This window comes from Canis lupus, chromosome 12, assembly GCF_003254725.2.
Source record: "Canis lupus dingo isolate Sandy chromosome 12, ASM325472v2, whole genome shotgun sequence".
Lineage (NCBI taxonomy): Eukaryota > Metazoa > Chordata > Mammalia > Carnivora > Canidae > Canis > Canis lupus.
Window position 1 is genome coordinate 20,408,784 of NC_064254.1, and position 20,160 is coordinate 20,428,943.

Genomic DNA, 20,160 nt, shown 5'->3' on the forward strand with positions numbered 1-20,160 from the left:
TTAACTTAAAACTAAAGATGGGAGGGATGCCTGGGTGGCTTAGCAGTTGAGCATCTGCCCTTGGCTCAGGGCATGATCCCAGAGTTCTGGGATGGAGTCCCACATTGAGTCCCACATTGGGCTCCCCACGGAGAGCCTCCTTCTCCCTCTGCCTGTGCCTGTGCCTCTCTCTGTGTGTGTCTTTCATTAATAAATAAATAAAATCTTTTTAAAAAACAAAACACTAAAGGCGGGAAGGCAGCTGGATCTCAATTATTAGAATCAGCACCAGAATATTATCAAGATCTAATATTGTCCCCCCAACTCTACTTCATACTTATCTTTTCCCACAGATCCTCATCTCTGTTTCCCAGAGCACATGGTAATCAGATAATCCCTAGAAACACCCAAGTTTTATTGTAGGTTGCCCAGCTACTTGGGAGAGAGGATGACCTGACTCTCTTGATTCTATTCCAAATTCCTGGGGAAGGCTGTGAATAACTTAGTCTACACTGAGGTCTATCCACGACCAATTGACTGTGGCAGGGGTAGAGGTAGGGGTAGGGTCAGAAGTTCACTGTGAAACCATGCTGCCTCACTGCAACTATATGGATAGAGGAGAGGCCAATTCCTAACAATGGGTGTTAGGAAGTTAAACCGATAGTGTCTACTATAATATACAATTAACTCTTTCAGATAAATTATAAAAAATGCCAATCCCTAATTGAAAATGAAAAAAGGTATGAACAGATAATTTTAAAAAAAGAAAATAAAAATGCATTAAAAAAGGAAATATGATTATCCAACACATTTAAAAAAGGATTTTACTTATTTTATAGTGTACACTATAAAATGATGGTATATTGCTGGGGAAAATATTTGCCACAATAAAACAAAATATTAATCTTCTTAATATATAAAGAGTTTGTAAACACTGAAAAATGAAAGATATTAATGTGACTTAGAAAGGGTAAAAGATGTGAAAACTACTTATCATAGAGAGAGCTTAGAAAGTTATCAGTGTTCATGGACTGGAATATTTAATATTATTAATGTGTCAGTACTATCTAAACTGCAGGTTTAGTGCAGTTCCTATCAAAATCCCAATGGTGTATTTTTTGCAGAAATAGAAAAATCCATTCCAAAATTCACATAGAATCTCAAGAGATCTGGAAAAATCAAAACAATGTTGATAAAAAAAAAAGTTGGAGTTCTCATATTTCATGATTTTAAAACCTATTACAAAGTTTAGTAATCAAAACAATGTGGTACTGGCATAAAGACAGAAATGTAGATCAATGGGACAGAATAGAGAGCCCGAAAATAAAACATCACATACACAAAGAATTTTCAACAATGCCAAGATCATTCAATGAGGAACGGACAATCAACAAATGTCAGGGAAACTGGACATCTACATTAAAAATAATGAAGTCACACCCTACCTTACACCATATACAAAAATCAACTCCAAATAGATCAAAGACATAAATCAAAGACCCCAAACTGTAAAACATAGGGGAAAGAAATATGTAGAAGAAAACATAGGAGAAAATTTTATGACATTGAAATTGGCAATGATTTCTTATATATAGCACTAAAAACACAGGGAACAAAAGCAAAAATAGACAAATGAGACAACATAACATCAAAGTTGAAAACTTCTGTACATCAAACAACAAAATAACCAACCCACATAATGAAAAAGCAACCTGTGGAATGGGAGAAAATATTTGCAAATCATATATCTAATAAAGAATTGATATCCACTACATATAAAGAACTCCTACAACTAAACAAAATCAACTAGAGATAAATAATTTGATTTAAAAATAGGCAAAAAAGTTGAACAGACATTTCTCCAAAGAAGATATGCAAATGGCCAACAAGTGTATTTAAAAGATGCTCAACATCACTAATCATTAAAGAAATGCAAATCAAAACCACACCTCACACAGCTGTTAGGATGGTGACTATCAAAAACCAGAAAATAGCAAATGTTGGTAGTGATGTAGAGCTACTGGAATCTTTGTGCACTCTTGGAAAGAATGTGAAATGGTGCCTTTGCTATGGAAAACAGTATGGAGTTTATTCAAAAAATTAAAATAGAATTACCATATGATTCTGCAATCCCATTCCTGAGACTATATCCAAGAAAGAAAGAAAGAAAGAAAGAAAGAAAGAAAGAAAGAAAGAAAGAAAGAAAGAAAGAAAGAAAGAAATTTTCACACTTACATTTATTATAGCATTATTCCCAATAGCTTTAGAGGTGGAGGCAACCCAAATATTCACCAACAGATGTGGTATATACCTAAAATATTATTCAGCCTTTAAAAAAGAAGTCCTGTCACATTCATGACATGGGTAAATCTTGAGGACATCATGCTAGATGAAATGAAGCAGTCTCAAAAAGACAAATACACAAATTCATATTATTTCACTTATATGAGACATGTAGAATAGTCAAACTCACAGAATCTGAAAGAATGGTGGTTACCAGGAGCTAGGGGAAGGGGAACACAGTTGTCATTCAGTAGTTAAAAAGTTGGGCAAGATTTAAAAGTTCTAGGGATCTGCCATACAACAATGTGCACATACCTAACACTACTGGCTGTACACTTAAAAATGGCTAAGATGGTGGGATGGCTAGGTAGCTTAGCAGTTAAGCGCCTGCCTTCAGCCCAGGGCGTGATCCTGGAGTCCTAGGATCGAGTCCCACATCCGGCTCCCTGTATGGAGTCTTCTCTCTCTGCCTATGTCTCTGCCTTTCTCTCTCTGTGTCTCTCATGAATAAATAAATAAAATCTTTAAAGAAAAATGGCTAAGATGGTAAATTTTATGTCATATATTTTTTAAAAACCACAAAGAATTGCAGATGGATTTGTACATGGATTCAAGTCTGAGTTGCACTATTCTAGATACTAAAAACCCTGGTACTGTTCCTTCAATACTCTTAAAAAATATTTTATAGATGTTGCCTGGAAAACATACCAAAACAGCACTTGAACAAAGCAACGAGTACAACCTTCCAAAGGAATATCCACCAAGGAGTTTTAATGTTGAAATACCGATATAATGCAAATAAGGCATTCATTCACTCACTACAGTGGAAAATTCTATTATAAAAAGTGTACTTATGGTCAAACAAGGAAATTTGGTGATCAGGCATAATGATATACATGGAAAGATGAAAAAATATATACTATTCCCATCTATCAAGTCGGCAAATATAAAACAGAAATACAATGTAAAGAGCCATATTGAGAAATAATATACATATAGCAAAGAAAACAAATTTTAAAGGTAATATTCAATGATTTCTGACCCATATGCATGTGTGTACACACACACACAGACAAGAGTGAAACCATAGAAATCAAGATGCAGCAAACATCCAAAACTACAGAAGATTCTCTCTCATGCCCCTTTCCAGTTAACCCCTCTTGAGAATGTTTTAGAGATAATACTCAGTACTCAAAATTATGTTGTGTGACATCCACTTCCATGCAATATTATTAATAGGAGTGTAATCAGGGGATGCTTTCTATAAAGCAATTTTATAATATTATCAAAAGTATTATTAATGCTCAAATTCTAAGGAAGGAATTGAGTTTCTTGAAATCTGTCATAAGCAAATGACATGAAATGTAATAAAACATATGCATATAAGGATGTTGGTCACTCCAAAAATGACATCAAAAAATTAGAAATTGGGGAGATGTAGGTCAAAAGATACGAACTTTCAGTTGAAGAGTAAGTTCTGAGGATCTAATAAATAGCATGGTGACTATGGTTAATAACACAGTATTGTATACTTGGAGGTTGCTGAAAACAATCTTAAGCATTCTCACTACAAAAATAAAATAAATAAATAAGGGACGCCTGGGTGGCTCAGTGGTTGAGTATCTGCCTTCAGCTCAGGATATGATCCTGGGATCCTGGGATCGAGTCCTGCATCAGGCTCCCCACAGGGAGGCCTGCTTCTCCCTCTGCCTATGTCTCTGCCTCTCTCAATGTGTCTCTCATGAATAAATGAATAAAATCTTAAAAAAAAAAAGCTAAATATGTGTGGGGATGGATGTGTTCATTATCTTGATCATGGTAATCACACCAAAATGTATACATATATCAAATTATCACCTTGTATGCTTTAAATATATATAATTATATCTATCAGTGATTATCAACAAGCTTGAGGAAAAAATAAAGGACACACAAAAACATGAGAAATACCCATTCCATCATGAAGGAATGGTTAAATTATAATATATCCACTTGATGAAATAGTTTGCAATTATTAAAAATTAAGTTTTTGAAAAAACTTTCACATAAAAAATACACACAATGGTCATGTATTAATTAATAAGGATTAAATGAAATGAGAAATGCAATATGATCCTAATTTTGAAAAACATTACTTTCATGGGGAAAGAAAGAGATTAGCTTGGTATTTTAGTTAATACGAATATAGGAAATTTTAATTTTTTTCTTTCATTTTTTGTATTTTCCAAAATCTTTTAGAATAACATGTGGTTTTTTGGTAATTAGAAGAAACTATATTTTAAAAAGCAAACAAGGGAAGTAAACAAATTGCTATTGGTTCAGTTCCTTTGAGGATGAAATAAAAGCTTTCCCATGGTTGACTGCAATTTCCATACAATTCATATTGGGGACTTAAATAATGAAAACAACAAAACATAGAATGGATCAAAAGTCAAATGGACACTTCTATGAGGAATCTCATGACACACCTTATGTTATAGACAATTGATAAAGGTTCATCATTTCAATGTTTTATCAAAAGGAAAAGACCGTAAAGCTGCATAAAATTCTGTGCTATTCCTTCAATGGGAAGAAAGAGGGAACTAAAAGAAAAAGACCAATCCTATATAATGACTCATTTCACCTTCTTTCCAGAGTTTACAGGACAGGTCAAAAATCAATCCAATCTGGAAACTTTTGGAGGGAACCCAAAGTCCTTCTAATACCCACGTAACAGATTACATGCGTAAGCTAACATCTGACCTGCTCTTTCATAGTTTTAAGGTCCTTCACCGAACAAAAAAAAATTTGAGGTCAGAAGCTGTGCTCCCTGGTGAATCCTCAGATAGCTCCCTGCTTTATTTTTCTAGAAGTTGGGGGAAAAATAAAGTTGCCAAAGTCTGTGCAACACAATCCATATGAATGGAGGAAAAAGACAGTAGAGTTTTAATTTTTATTCATTTTCACATCACCTTTTAAAACTTTCTATTCTCTCTGCACAGAATATGTAAGTACAGTGTTACATGCACATAATTTTTAAAGAAATATATATACATATATTGGGGTGTTCATGCTCACATTTTTTAATGGTAGGGATACATGCAAAAAAATAAATAAAATTGGAGGCCATTAGTCTAGACCAGAGGAACTTAGCCTTAGTTACCTGTGAAGCATCTTACAATCAATGTTTTACTGATAATAGTGAAATACCAGTTTGGGTTTTTTTTTTAATTAAAGCAGATTCAAAATTATCACTCTCAGTTCTTTCAGAGGTAGTATGCTTAAATTTTTTTTTTAATTTTAAAGACTTTAGGGCTGCCTAGGTGGCTCAGTTGGTTAAGCATGTGCTGTCGGCTCAAGCCATGATCTTGGAGTCCTGTGATCAAGCTTCTCATCAGGCTCTTTGCTCAGTGGAGAGTCTGTTTCTCCCTCTCCCCCTTCTTCCCCTCCACCTGTGTTCTCTCTCTCTCTCTCTCTCAAATAAGTAAATAAAATCTTCAAAAAATTTAAAGACTATATTTTAGAGCAGGTGTAGGTTCACAGCAAAAATAAGAGGAAGGGGCAGAGATTTCCTATATACCTCCTGTCTCACCTATACATAACCTCCCTTATTGTCAATAGCCTCCACCAGAGAGGTATGTTTATTATCATTGATGAACCTACATTGACAGGCAATAATTAACCAAAGCTCATTTTTTACATTAGGGTCAACTCTTGATGTTATATATATATAATGGGTTTGTACAAGGACATGTATCCATTACTGTGGTATCATACAGAGTATTTTCACTACCCTAAAAATCCTCTGTGGTCTGCCTATTAATCCATTCTTCCATCCTCCAACCCCTACAACTACTGATCTTTACTGTCTCCATAGTTTTGCCTTTCCCAGGATTTATATGGTTGGAATCGAACAGTATGTAGCCTTTTTCAGATTTGCTTTTTTTTTTACTTGCTAACATGCATTTAAGCTTCCTCTGTGTCTTCTCCTAGCTTGATAACTCATATCTCTTTAGTGCTGAATAATATTCCATTTAGTATTTAAAATAAATATCTGGATGTATAACAGTTTATTAATCCATTCACCTCCTGAAGGATATCTTGGTTGCTTTGAAGTTTTGGCAACTATGAATAGAGCTGCTAAAAATATCTGTATGCATCCACATGCAGAAGAATGAAACTAGACCATTCTCTTATACCATACACAAAAATTAACTCAAAATGGATGAAAGATCTAAATGTGAGACAAGATTCCATCAAAATCCTAGAGGAGAACACAGGCAACACCCTTTTTGAACTTGGCCACAGCAACTTCTTGCAAGATACATCTATGAAGGCAAGAGAAACAAAAGCAAAAATGAATTATTGGGACTTCATCAAGATAAAAAGCTTCTGCACAGCAAAAGAAACAGTCAACAAGGGATCCCTGGGTGGCGCAGCGGTTTGGCGCCTGCCTTTGGCCCGGGGCACGATCCTGGAGACCCGGGATCGAATCCCACGTCGGGCTCCCGGTGCATGGAGCCTGCTTCTCCCTCTGCCTGTGTCTCTGCCTCTCTCTCTCTCTGTGTGACTATCATAAATAAATAAAAGTTAAAAAAAAATTAAAAAAAAAAAAAAAGAAACAGTCAACAAAACTAAAAGACAACCTAAAGAATGGGAGAAGATATTTGCAAATGACCTATCAGATAAAGGGCTAGTATCCAAGATCTATAAAGAACTTATTAAACTCAACAGCAAAGAAACAAACAATCCAATCATGAAATGAGCAAAAGACATGAACAGAAATCTCACAGAGGAAGACACAGACATGGCCAACAAGCACATGAGAAAATGCTCCGCATCACTGGCCATCAGGGAAATACAAATCAAAACCACAATGAGATACCAGATGGAGTGAGAATGGTGAAAATTAACAAGACAGGAAACAACAAATGTTGGAGAGGATGTGAAGAAAGGGGAACCCTCTTGCACTGTTGGTGGGAATGTGAACTGATGCAGCCACTCTGGAAAACTGTGTGGAGGTTCCTCAAAGAGTTAAAAATAGACCTGCCCTACGACCCAGCAATTGCACTGCTGGAGATTTACCCCAAAGATACAGATACAGTGAAATGCTGGAACACCTGCACCCCAGTGTTTATAGCAGCAATGTCCACAATAGCCAAACTGTGGAAGGAGCCTCGGTGTTCCAACAAAAGATGAATGGGTAAAGAAGCTGTGGTCTATGTATACAATGGAATGTTACTCAGCCATTAGAAACGACAAATACCCACCATTTTCTTTGATGTGGATGGAACTGGAGGGTATTATGCTGAGTGAAATAAGTCAATTGGAGAAGGACAAACATTGTATGGTCTCATTCATTTGGGGAATATAAATAATAGTGAAAGGGAATAAAGGGAAAGGAGAGAAAATGAGTGAAAATATCAGTGAGGGTGAAAAACATGAGAGACTCCTAACTCTGGGAAATGAACAAGAGGTAGTGGAAAGGGAGGTAGGTGGGGGTTTGGGGTGACTGGGTGATGGGCACTGAAGGGGGCACTTGGCAGGATGAGCACGGGGTGTTATGCTATGCTGTCAAATTGATCTCCAATAAAAAAATTAAAAAATAAAAATAAAAATATCTATATGCAGGTTTGTTGTTGGATGTAAGTTTTTCATTCCTTTGGGTAAGTACCAAGGAGCTTGATTGCTAGGTCATATGGTAAGAATATGTTTAGTTTTCTAAGAAACTGCCCAACTGTCTTCCAAAGTAGGTGTACCATTTTGCATTTCCACCAGCAATGAATGAGGGTTCCTGTTGCCCCACATATTCACCAGAATTTGGTGTTATCTGTGTTCTGCATCTCACCATTCTAATAGATGTATAGTAGCATTTCATTGTTATTTTAACTTGCATTTCCCTAATGACATATAATGTGGAGTATCTTTTCATATGTTTATTTGACATCTTTACCTCTTCTTTGGTGAGGTACCTGTTAAGATCTTTGGCCCATTACTTAATCAGGTTGTTTGATTGCTTACTGCTGTGTTTTAAGAGGTTTTTGTATATATTTTTTTAAGATTTTATTTACTTATTCATGAGAGACACAGAGAGAGAGAGGGACAGAGACACAGGCAGAGGGAGAAGCAGGCTCCATGCAGAGAGCCTGATGCAAGACTCATTCCAGGACTCCAGGATCACGCCCTGAGCCAAAAGCAGGCGCTAAACCATTGAGCCACCCAGGGATCCTCAGGTCTTTGTATATTTTGAATAACGGTACTTCATCAGATGTGTCTTTTGCAAATACTTTCTCCCAGTCTGTGGCTTGTCTCCTCATTCTCTTGACATTGTCTTTTGCAGAGCAGATATTTTTAATTTTAATGGAGTTCAGCTTATCAGTTATTTCTTTCATGGGTTGTGCCTTTGATGTTGGTAGTGTGATTCTTTTTTAGAGGAAAAGATAGTTATACAACCTGCTTCATTTTCTCCAAGGCCCAAATCAGCCCTTATTAATGATATAGTATTAATAAGTAGGAAAACTGAAAATCATTGCAATGGATTGTTTTCTCATTTTCTCATGGGAAAATTTCTCACTTTCTTTTAAATGAGAAGCATGGATAGATATATAGTAGAATACAAAGAATAGACAAAGTATACATAAGTACTTTATAAACTAGAATAGTTATGAACTATTTCTATTTCTATTGCTATTGCTATGAACATTTCTATTATAATGACATGATAAAATATTATTACCAAACCGAAGCAACATTTGCATTAATGTTATTGATATTAATGCTGATTTTTAAAAAATTCAACAGATGGTACATTAAAATAACAAAACAAGTTTTATCTAAGTTTATTCTTCAACTGAAATACCAACTTGCCCTGGTAATATTCCTGTGGAGAAATGTGATAAAAGGCAACTTGTCTTGCATTTTTAAAGATTACTTATTATTTATTTGTTTGTTTGTTTGTTTATTTATTTATTTATTTATTTGAGAGAGAGAGAGAGAGAGAGAGAGAGAGAGAGCACAAGCAGTGGGGAGGGCAGCAAGAGAGGAGGAAACAGGCTCCCTGCTAAGTAGTGTGCCCAATGTAAGGCCGGATTCCAGGACCTGAGGATCATGACTGGAGCCAAAGGCAGACACTTAACCAACTAAGCCACCCATGTGCACCTCATCTTGCATTTTAAATAAAGTTTAAAAATTAGACTAGCCTTGTGTTTTCTCATGTTTTGTTATAATTTTTGAAATTCCAAATGACTGATTTATTAGATGGATAAAATGATGTATTAATATTAAATCAGGAAAAACAGTTTTAGTAGTATTTTATTATCTTTACTATAAAATATTTCCAGACATTTTTTTAGTGTGTGGATAGAGCATGAAGGAGTGACATGGTTGTGAGCATCATTTATCATTTGTGATGAAGTGGGAGAAAGAGAGCCTTGGGTATATATTTCAGTCTCATCTGAAGAGAATATTTCTTCATTGGCATTCCAGAAAATCCATACTGCTCCTCAATCTTCTAGTGCATGTGAACTAGAATTGCAGAGGCGTAGATGGTATCAGGACCCAAAGAGGCTCTGTGATCTAGAGCTAGGAAGAGGAAGATGAGCAATCAGAGACTGACTACTGTTACAAGTGCATCAATATGTTATTTACTCCAAAGTTTCCTCAGAGATAACAGAACCACTTGTCAGGATGGCACCCTAAGTCAATGCCTCCAGCTACCCGCAGCCTCACTTAACCATGGATAGGGTCACAAAAATGTAATATTAACATGAGAGGACATTTCATTCCCTTTAGATCTCACAGTGACTTTGTCAAGCATTGAAGGTGTTGTGTGTGAGAAGGGCAAAAATCAAAAGCCAAAAGGAAAAAAACAAACAAACCAATCAAACAACAAAAACAAACAACAAAGGCTTTCTAGGCTTTGTACTAGAAATGGTGAACAGATGTTCCTTAGATCCACTGAGAAATGGCCTTAAGTTAAAATAATCAGAATTTAGACATATCATAATTTGGGCACAGATGGGATGGAGAGCCCAGGGGGTTAAAAATCTAGTTATAAATAGGAAAGCAGAGGTAGTGAGTGAGGATATTTTCAGAGGGGAGAGTTAGTTAACACGGGTATGGGTTATTGATGAAGGTCATTCAATGTACATTCACTCTCAGTAGACATTAAAATCAGATAGACTCTCACCCCGCTGAGCCAGCACAAATTAATTCTCAGGTCTCTCAAGATTTTGAAACTCTAGGACTCTTTGTAGGGTATAATTATATTTTATTATCAGATTTTCCCGTGAAATGCCACGAAATGGACATCTCTCAGAAATCAGACATCTTAGTCAAGGTAAACCCGACTTCCCTGTCCCTAGCAAGGCCATATATGGACAGCTAACCTAAGATTTGTGATTTGGGGGACAATCTCATGGACATTAAGCAATGATTCTCAACACTGCACACTATAATTTGTTGAAGAACTGTAAAAAAATACCAGTGCTGCAATACTGTACACTGAAAACTTTTATAAATCATCATTGAAAGCAATTAAAGAAGACCTAAGTTAATGGAAAAATCTCAGGTTAATGGATTGGAAGGCTTAATAGTGTTAAGACAGCAATACTCTTCATATTGATATATAGATTCAATGCAATTCCTATCAAAATACAGGCTCTCTTTTTGGTAGAAATTTGACAAGCTGATCTTAAAATTCATATGGAAATGCAAGGGACCCAGAATAGCTAAAACAATCTCAAACAAAACAAAACAAAACAAAACAAAAAACAAAGTTATAAGATTCGCCCTTCTTGATTTTAAGCTTACTACAGTAATCAAGACTGTGTGGTTACTGGCATAAGGATAGATGTATAGAGCAATGAAAAAAATTGAGAGTCTAGAAATAAATCAATGTGTGTATGGTCAACTGGTTTTTGACAAGGGTATCAAGACATTTGGTGGGAAAGGAACAATGTTTTCAACAAACAGTATTGTAATGACTAGATATCTAAATGCAAAAGAATTAAATTGGATTGCTACTTCATTCCATATGCAAAAATTAACCCACAATGCCTCAAAATATAAATGTTAAGGGGTAAAATTATAAAACTATAGAAGAAAACATAGGTATAAATCCTCATGACTTTGGATTAAGCAATGGTTTCTTAGATTTGATACCAAAAGCATATATAATAAGAAAAAAAGTAAAACTAGACTTCACAAAAATGAAAAACTTTTTGCATCAAAGAGTTTAGAAGTAGAAAGCAACCCCTAAAATGGGAAAAAAAATATTTGTAAATCATATATCAGATATTACATACATCTATTGGTGTCTAGCTATTGATATCTACTGGTACTCCAGTACCCAAAATATGTGAAGACTTTTACAACTCAATAATAAAAAGAAAAATAATAACCCAATTTAAAAGAATTTGAATAGTCATTCCTCCAAAGAATATATACAAATGAGGAATAAACACATAAAAAGATGCTCAACATTATTAGTCACAAGGGAAATGCAAATCAAAACTGGCAGATATTCCTAGAAATATAAACTACCATAACTGAAGCAGGAAGAAATAGAAAACCTGGACAGATCAATTACCAGTGGTAAAATTGAATCATAATCAATAAACTCCCAACAAACAAAAGTCCAAGACCAGATGGCTTCACAGGTGAATTCTACCAAACATTTAAAGAAGAGTTAATACCTATTTTTTTCAAACTTTTCCCCCAAAATGAAAGAGGATGGAAAACTTCCAAATTCAATCTATGAGGCTAGCATTACCCCGATACTAAACCAAATAGAGACATGACACACAAAGAAAGAACTACAGGCCAATATCTTTGATGAAGATGCAAAAGTCCTCAACAAAATACTAGTAAACCCAATCTAACAATATATTTAAAGAAAATGATTCACCATGATCAAGTGGGATTTATTTCCAGGATGCAATTGTGGTTCAATATTTGCAGATTAATCAAGGTGATATATCTCATCAACAAAAGAAAGAATAAAAACCATAAATCATTACAAATAGATGCAGTAAAAGTCTTCACATATTTTGGGTACTGGAGTACCAGTAGATATCAATAGCTAGACACCAATAGATGTATGTAATATCTCATATATGATTTACAACATTCAACATCTATTCATGAAAAAAACCCTCAACAAAGTAGATTTAGAAGGAACATACCTCAACATAATAAAGCCCATGTATGAAGAACCCACAGCTAACATCATACTCAATGAGGAAGAACTAAGAGCTTTTCCTTTAAGGTCAGGAACAAGGCAAGGATGTCCACTCTCACAACTTTTATTCAATATAGTATTGGAAGTCCTAGCCATAGCAATCAGACAATAAAAAGAAATAAAAAGTCATCCAAATTCATAGGGAAAAATTAAAATGTCACTATTTGAAGATGACATGATACTATTTATAGAAAACCCTAAAGAATCCACCAAAAAAACTATTAGAACTGATAAATGAATTCATCAAAGTCCCAAAATACAAAATCAATGTACAGGGGATCCCTGGGTGGTGCAGCGGTTTGGCGTCTGCCTTTGGCCCAGGGCGCGATCCTGGAGACCCGGGATCGAGTCCCACGTCGGGCTCCCGGTGCATGGAGCCTGCTTCTCCGTCTGCCTGTGTCTCTGCCTCTCTCTCTCTCTCTCTCTCTCTGTGTGTGTGACTATCATAAATAAATAAAAATTTAAAAAAAAATAAAATAAATAAAAAAAACAAAATCAATGTACAGAAACCTGTTGCATTTCTATATACTAATAATGAAGCAGTAGAAAGAGAAATTAAGAAAATAATCCCATTTATAATTGCAACAAAATAATAAAATACCCAGGAAATAAACTTAACCAAAAGGATAAAAGAAAACTTTTATTCTGTATTCTGTATGCTGAAAATTATAAAACATGATAAGTAATATTAACAACACAAACAAATGGAAAGATATCTTATGGACTGGAAAACAAATATTGTTAAAATGTCTATATTACCCAAAGCAATTTAGAGATTTAATGCAATCCCTATCAAAATACCAACAACATTTTTCACAGAACTAGAACAAAATCCTAAAATTTGTATAGAACCACAAAAGACCTTGAATGGCCAAAGCAATCTCAAAAAGAAAAATAAAACTAGAGGAACCACAATTCAAGACTTCAAGTTATATAACAAAGTTACAGTATTCAAAACTGTATGGTACTGGTACTAATAGAGACACCTAGGTCAAGAGAACAGAATAAAAAAGCCCAGAAACCCATATGATAAGTTAATCTTCAACAAGGAGGAAAGAATGTTCAATGGGAAAAAGACCGTCCCTTCAACAAATGGTGTTAGGAAAACTGGAGAGCTACATGCAAAGAATGAAACTGAACCATTTTCTTAACCCAAACACAAAAATAAACTCAAATGAATTAAGAACCTAAATGTGAGACCAGAAACCATAAACATCCTAGAAGAGAGCACAGGCAATAATTTCGCTGACATTGTCATAGCAACATTTTTCTAGATATGTCTCCTGTGGCAAGGGAGACAAAAGCAAAAATAAACAAAATTAAACAATAAACAATTGGAACTACATCAAAATAAAAAGCGTCTGCAGGGCAGCCCCGGTGGCTCATCGGTTTAGCACCACCTTCAGCCCAGGGCGTGATCCTGGAGACCTGGGACTGAGTCCCACATCAGGCTCCCTGCATGGAACCTGCTTCTCCCTCTGCCTGTCTCTGCTTCTCACTCCGTGTTTCTCATGAATAAATAAATAAAAATCTTAAAAAAAAAAAAAAGCTTCTGCACAGTGAAGGAAACAACCAACAAAACTAAAAGGCAACTTAGTGAATGGGAAAAGGTATTTGCAAATGACATCTCTGATAAAGGGTTATTATCTAAAATATATATATTAGTAATATATAAATATACTAATATGTTTTAGTATCTAAAATATATTATTCAACATCAATAAAACAAATGTGATTTAAAAATGGGCAGACGACCTGAACAGACATTTTTTTTCCAAAGAAGACATACAAATGGCCAACAGACGTATGTAAAGATATTCAACATCGCTCATCATCAGGGAAACGCAAATCAAAATCATAACGAGGTATTACCTCACACCTGTCAGAATGGCTAAAATCAAAATCTCAGGAAACAACAAGTGTTGACAAGGTTGTCAAGAAAACGAATCCTCGTACACTGTTGTTCGTAGAAATGCAAACTGGTATAGCCAGTGTGGAAGACAGTATGGAGGCTCCTCAAAAAATTAAAAATAGAATTACTCTATGATCCAGTAATTGCACTACTGGGTATGTACCCAAATAATATGAAAACATTAATTTGAAGAGATATGTGCATACTGATGTTTATTGCAGTATTATTTAGAGTAGCCAAACTATGGAAGCAGCCCAAATATCCATCAATAGATGAATAAAGAAGTGGTAAATACACACAATGGAACATTAGCTATAAAAAAAGAATGAAATCTTGCCATTTGCAACAGCATCTATAGTGCTAGAGAGTATAATGCTGAGTGAAATCAGTCAGAGAAAGACAAGTACCATATGATTTCACTCATATGTGGAATTTAAGAAACAAAACAAACAAACCAACAGTTAACTACAAAGAATAAACTGATGGTTCTGGGGGAGGGGTGGAGGGTGGATGGGTGAAATAGGTGAAGGAGATTAAGAATACGGTTATCTTGATGAGCACTGAATAATACATGAAATTGTTGAATCACTATACCGTACATCTGAAACTGATGTAAAACTGCAAGTTAACTATGCCAGAATTAAAATATAAAAATAATTTAAAAATTTTTTTCACTATGAAGATATCACTTCTTCATGACCACTAGGATGGTTATAATCAAAAAGACAGATAATAACAGGTGTTGCTGGGGACAGAGTGAGAAAATTAAAACCCTCACATTGGCAGTTCCTCAAAAACTCAAAACATAGGGGTGTCTGTGTAGTTCAATCAGTGAAGTAGCCATTCTTGATTTTTTTTTAAAGATTTTATTTATTTATTCATGAGAGACAGAGAGGCAGAGACATAGGCAGAGGGAGAAGCAGGCTCGTGATGCGGGATCACGACCTGTGCCAAAGCCAAAATAGGTAAATCCATAGGGACAGATCAATCATATCTTAATATCTCGGGATGAGGCCTGGGCCTTTGAATTTTTAAAGGTTCCTGCTAATTTTGAAGCACTGGTGCATTAAATAAACCATCAATCTTTTTTATTACAAATTTATTGGCAGAGATTAACAAGATTTTTTGACCTGCCTCCCACTCCCATCATTATTATAATGGTTAATTTTGGTGAGGACAGTGGTGGGAAAAGGTCTAGAGTAATGATTGCTAAAATTCACCAGGACTAGAATTATTCACCAGTGCTATCAACAAAGGGACATATGTCCCTATGTTTCATTACGTTATAATGTGCTTTAAAAAAAAAAAGTTTCCCCCAATTCTAAACAGCATTTTCTTACCTGTTCTTTGCATTGTAATATCATTTAAGATATTTCAAAGGATGTGACATTACCCTTAGTTACCATGTCAATACAACAATCTGTAATGCCAGAGGGGTTTGGGTTGTGTTTTGCTTTTAATCTACTCCTGCTTCAAAGTTCACAGTGGAATAGCCATGGTAATCCCTAGCTCTGAGGATTTCTCCCTGTGGGATCCAGCCTTCAGATCTTGGGTGGTCCAAAGGGTTGGGTGGGGGTGCTTTAACTCAGGATAGGCTAAACAATTTCACCTACCCTAAGTGAAGGCTAGAACCACAACCACCCAAGTGGTTTTTAATTTTGCTTTATCATTCGTTTACTATTCCCACTTAATTTCCAAAAGGAAGTTGAAGTAATTTGATTGTCTAAGAAAGTATATTTAGGCTGGAGCAGGCCTGATAAGCAAAGGCTTAGGTTTCCAGCATGATTCTTTACTGATATTAACCTGGATATTATGTATCATTTTGGAAAATGACCGCTTTCCACATAGTCTAATCCCATGATGAGAATCAGCAGGGACAAAGCCATGCAGAAAATGCAGATATAATGGCAAAGTTCTCGTATATTCTACTGGGAAACACCTCATTTCTGCTAAGATACCAGAATCATATACACATTTACATTTATTTTATTAGAAAAGTTTTCCACATTTAAGCAATAATCTTTCTGAAACATTTCTAAATAATGGGTTTCAAACTTTTAATCTATTATTAAGCATAATGGATGAAATGTAAAACCCATGGAACATATTAATGAAAAATAACTCTACCTGTAACTTTACTATTTTTAATCTCATACAAGAAAGCATATCAGAATTGAAATGAGCAAAAATAATGTTAATTATTGACTCTAGGTGATGAGTACAAGTCTGTTGTTCCGTGTACTGTGTCTCTGCTAATATTGAATTATCCTAATTATATTAATACTTAATATTGGGCCCAATTCAACAGAAATGTGAAAATACAACCTAATGAGGTAGGTTCAGTATTGGGGTAATATTGAAACTATTGAATTTAGAATTATCTTAATAATAGCATCAATTAAAACAAACTTTTTACTAGATATTCTGTTCTAGCCATGATGAAATAATTGATACCACAAAGCCCTCCCACTATAAACCCTCCCACCCCCTCAAACTAAATAAAATATATAAAATAGCTGTTTTCATATACTGGATAATAGTCATGGAGGACTATAATTTCTGAAAGAAAAAAAACAAGACAAGTTACATGGACACAAAAAAAGACTTCACTGATGAATTATCTCAAACATTTTAAAGGAAGAAACCTTATCAATCCTATATAACTCCTTTTAGAAAATAGAAGAGGGGGAACACTTACAAACCTGTTTTATGAGACTAGAGTTACCCTGATATTAAAGCTAAAAAAGACAAAGTTTTCCTTTTACAAAAAGGAAAACTACTGACCAATACTGTCATTGATATAAAAGTCCTTAACAAAATTTTAGCAAATTGAGCCCAATGACATAGTAAAAGAGTAATTATCATGATTGAATGAGACTTATTCCAGGATGAAATGTTAGTCTAATATTTGAATACAAATTGATGCAATTTAAAGAATAAAGAAGGAAAAACATATAATCATCTTTATAGATGCAAGAAAAGCATTCAACAAAATTCAATACAGGATAAAAGGAAACTCCCTCAACCTGATAAAGGATATCTATTGAAAAATCTACAGGTAGCAACATACTTAATGGGGAAAAATTAAAATATTTTCCCCCTAAGATGAAGATCAAGGCAAATATGTCTACTCTCACCACTCCTGGTAGAGGTCTGAAATACTTTTACTGGAGATTTTCAACACGGTAATAAGATAAGAAAAAGAAATAAAATGCATTAAACTGCAAAGGAATGAGCAACACTGCCCTTATTTACAAATGATATGATTGTGTACATAGAAAATCTTAAGCAATTCAACAAAAGCTACTAGTGCTATTAGGTGAACTTAGGATGATTTCGGAATAGAAGGCCAAGATACAAAACTCAGTTGTATTTCTATATATTAGCAAATGAACATTTGAAAAAGCAAACTTAGAATAATACCACTTACAATAACATTAAAAGCCCAAAAGGTTAGGTATGCACATAATAGAATATATGGAAGATATCCTGAAAACTAAAATATTGCTAAGAAAATCAAAGGTGACAAACAGAAAGACATACTATTTCTTGTTAAGACATCAATTCTCTAAGAGTTGATCTAGAGATTCAACACAAACCCAATCAGAATCCTAAACTTTTTTGCAAAAATTGACAAATGGACTATGAAATTTTTATAGAAATATGAAAAGCCTAACAGAGATAAAGAAATTCTGAAAAGAAAAAAAAAGTTGGAGGTTGTATAATATCTGATGTCAAGATTTCTGTAATGCTATGGTAATCCAGACAATGTGATATTGGCATAAAGACAGACAAACAGATGACTGGATTAGATTATAGTACAAAAGTAGACCTATATATATTGATTTCTCACCAAGGTACCAAAGAAGCAAAATGGGGAAAAAAATACTTTTATCAAATGGTGCTGAAACAATTGCCTATGTATGCAGAAAAAAAAAATCAATTGCAATTCATACTCACACCAAACACTAAAATTAATTTGAGATGGATTATAGCTCTTAACGTAAAATCTGAAATCAAAAAGTTTCTAGAAAAACATATGGAGGTTATTTTTGCAACTTAGAGATCAGTAAATATTTCTTTGTCAAGGACCCACAAAAACTAATCTTAAAGGAAACAAACTGATAAAATGGACTTAATAAAAATTTTAAACTTCTGTTCATCAAAAGTCTTTGTTAGGACATTGAATAAGCAAGCTAAAGGAAGAAAATATTCACAACATATCTGACAAAGGACCTGTATCTAAAATGTATGAACAACTCCTATGATTCAGTAATTAAAAGATTTTTAAGAAGTAGTCAATTTTTAAAAAGCAGTCAAGAAGACTTCTGCTTCCAGAAAGATAGAGTAGAAACAATTTTTTCCCTTACTCCTTCTGCTAAGTAGACCTAAAAACTCTGGGCATTCTACATAAAACAAGGTAAAAGGGCTGAAATGTGGAGAGAAGGCAGACCAGCGATAGACATCAGAAACTGAAGAACAAGATGGTGAGTTCATAGGTTTTCTTTTTGTCTCATATATCCCAGACTAGATGGTAGAGAAATCAACAACCTGAAAATGCAATTGGTCATGAACATCTTTCCCTATCAATAAATATGTTTCTATGCCACCATTTTCTTTCAATCAATGTTCATTACTACTCAGCAATAAAAAGGTGCATGTGTGCACCCTCCACCCTGCAGAAAAACCTGCTGGCTCTAGTCAAAGGACCAAAATGGGACAGGCTAGGAAGACAATAACAACTCTATTCCTGCCAAATACTCCGGATAAAATGGAACTCCACCCCCATCCGCACCAACAAGTCCAGGTAGGGAGTCTAAACCTCCATCCTCAAGAGCTTATAATGAGGTACCCCAAACCTCTCCCCTACCCTCCCAGTAAGGTGGTGTCAGAGATCATGGAGCTAAAGATTAAGTCCCGGCTTTAACTGAGTCTCTGATTCCAGTTACTCATTTTTTGATACCCTAGGAGGCAATGAATTGCCCTTTCAGCTTAAACTACTTTAATGAAGTTTATTTAAGAGCCCTAATTTGACTTAAAACTATTTTTTTCTGCAACCTAAATTCTGCTATATACTTTCTTCTCTCAACTTCCTATCCTTTCATGCCTCTTACTACTTAATTCTTCTCTTTAATTGTGTTGGTCATGCTTGCCCACTTCCTTCAGTGCCTAGCCTGTATCCTATAATGCATCTCCTCAACAATGCTTCTTGTTGAAATCAATTTTACTGATCTATAATTTGCCTGCAATAGGCTTCCTTTTACAATGTACAATTTGGTGAGTTCTGAAGCATCCATATGCCAGCGAAACTACAGCTACAATCAATACAGAGAATATTTTCGCCACTCTCAAGTTTCATCTTGCCTCTTGGCAGTCCATCTCTCAACCCCAAGTTTTTTTAGTCACTGTATTTGAATTCTCACTATAGTTCATATTATTTACACTTTTATGTCTGGTTTCTTTCATAATGGTTTTGCATTTATCTATAGTCCATTCCTTTTTATTGCTGAGTTGTATTCCATCACATAGACACCATATTTTGTTTATGCACTTACCAAGTGAAAGGTTGTTTCATGTTTGGGCTATTGTGCATAAAGCTGTAAATAACATTCATTTTTTAAAAAATGGTAGCATAAAAGCATATTTACTGATAGGGAAAGATATTCATGACCAATTGCTAAATGAAAAAAACAAGTCATGCAACCGTTTATAAATATGAACCCATTTTTTATAAAGAGTATACTTATGTAAATAAGTAAATGCATAG

The 20,160-nt window shown here is 34.7% G+C and overlaps 2 long non-coding RNA genes across 4 annotated transcripts in view; one reads left to right on the top strand and one right to left on the bottom strand.

The window, feature by feature from the left end:
• The window catches only part of LOC112641744 (uncharacterized), a 70,902-nt gene that overhangs the window by 35,400 nt on the left and 15,342 nt on the right, over nt 1-20,160 (top strand). The gene's annotated exons all lie outside the window — the stretch shown is intronic.
• The window catches only part of LOC125752215 (uncharacterized), a 34,716-nt gene continuing 24,090 nt past the window's right edge, over nt 9,535-20,160 (bottom strand). Inside the window, exon 2 of the long non-coding RNA XR_007401179.1 lies at nt 9,535-9,822. This is a non-coding gene — a long non-coding RNA (uncharacterized LOC125752215). The remainder of the gene's footprint in view (nt 9,823-20,160) is intronic.